Below are 1,284 nucleotides of genomic sequence, written 5' to 3'. Positions count from 1 at the left end.
CTAATGAGTGTTTCTCTTCGCCTTTTATGCAGCAGAACATAGGTCAAGAATCGTTCATCTATTCTTCTTTTCTTTATTGAAATATATTTATACATTCGTAAGAAATAACAAAATTCGTAGAGGATTCAAGAATGTAAAGTTATAAAGCCATATAGACAACAAGTTAATGAGAATAATATACTATTATGATGTTCATATGGAGACCTCTAAGGTATATAGACAATTTAATGAGAATAATATACTATAATGATGTTCTTATGGAGACCTCTAAGGTGTACTGTAAAGATTTGATGGAGTGGAAACAACGCTGGAACCTCCACCGAAACCACCTCCTGTGATAAATCCACCGCCAACTCCACTTCCTCCGCTAATAACGCCACCACCGAATCCATCGCCAATTCCGCCTCCAAAACCACCGCCGACACCTCCACCGACTCCGAAACCACCGCCGACACCGCCGCCACCGCCACCAATCACTTGACCACCTCCCTGGGAAGCTGCATTCAAGGCACTCTGGAGATCAACACCGCTGGGAAGTACTGGGTTCTCGCCGTCAGCATAGTTCACGAAGTAAACTTCAGGACTAGTTGCTGGCGGTGCTGGCACTTCAATCACTTCCTGTCCTTGTTGTGTCTGTTTGTTCAGGACATACAGGACGTGTTTCTGCTGTGGTGGAGGTATGACGATGGGTCTGGTCCTTGTCCTCCTTCAGGAGTTCGGATGAACACAATATTTGTGTCTATGGTTGGCTCAGGGATGTAAGGAGGAGGACCGTGGGAAATCGGTGGTGCTGGTGGCGCGTCATATAAGTACACTTTACGGTTGACACGTGGAGTGACACATCTGCCGTCGACATGCAGCACCTGTCCGGGGCCGCATCCTCCTGAGCCAAATCCTGGACCCGGACCTCCAATTCCAAAACTTGGTCCTGAGGGCGTACCCAGACTGTAGCCCTGAGGTGCGGCTAACGACGTCGCCACGAGTATTGAGATTAAGACCTGCAAAATGACAAAGCAATGTGACATATTGCTGAATAATCATCTCAGCATTCCACTGATTCAATTCATTCAATCTAATTTATTTTCCACGTAGTATTTCTATACGAACACACCGACACAACAGAGACCTGACTTACCAGGAGCTTCATGTCGGAAGTAATGCTTTCCCGAGCCAGACGCCGCCTTTTATATACAATTCCTCTCGCTCCACCATTCTCCTGCTCTCCTCCTCATCACCATCAAAGGTCGCCCCAGCTCCTACCCCGCCCGGCTCGATGGTTCCTGT

General features: G+C 47.4%; 1 pseudogene; it reads right to left on the bottom strand.

Moving 5' to 3' along the window:
* Positions 1-132: 132 nt before the first annotated feature.
* LOC119586861 lies at positions 133-1,147 on the bottom strand (annotated as a pseudogene).
* Positions 1,148-1,284: the final 137 nt, after the last annotated feature.

Source organism: Penaeus monodon, chromosome 22 (assembly GCF_015228065.2).
Source record: "Penaeus monodon isolate SGIC_2016 chromosome 22, NSTDA_Pmon_1, whole genome shotgun sequence".
NCBI lineage: Eukaryota > Metazoa > Arthropoda > Malacostraca > Decapoda > Penaeidae > Penaeus > Penaeus monodon.
Note: the sequence above shows the minus strand (reverse complement) of the source record. Positions and strands in the feature narration are given on the sequence as shown.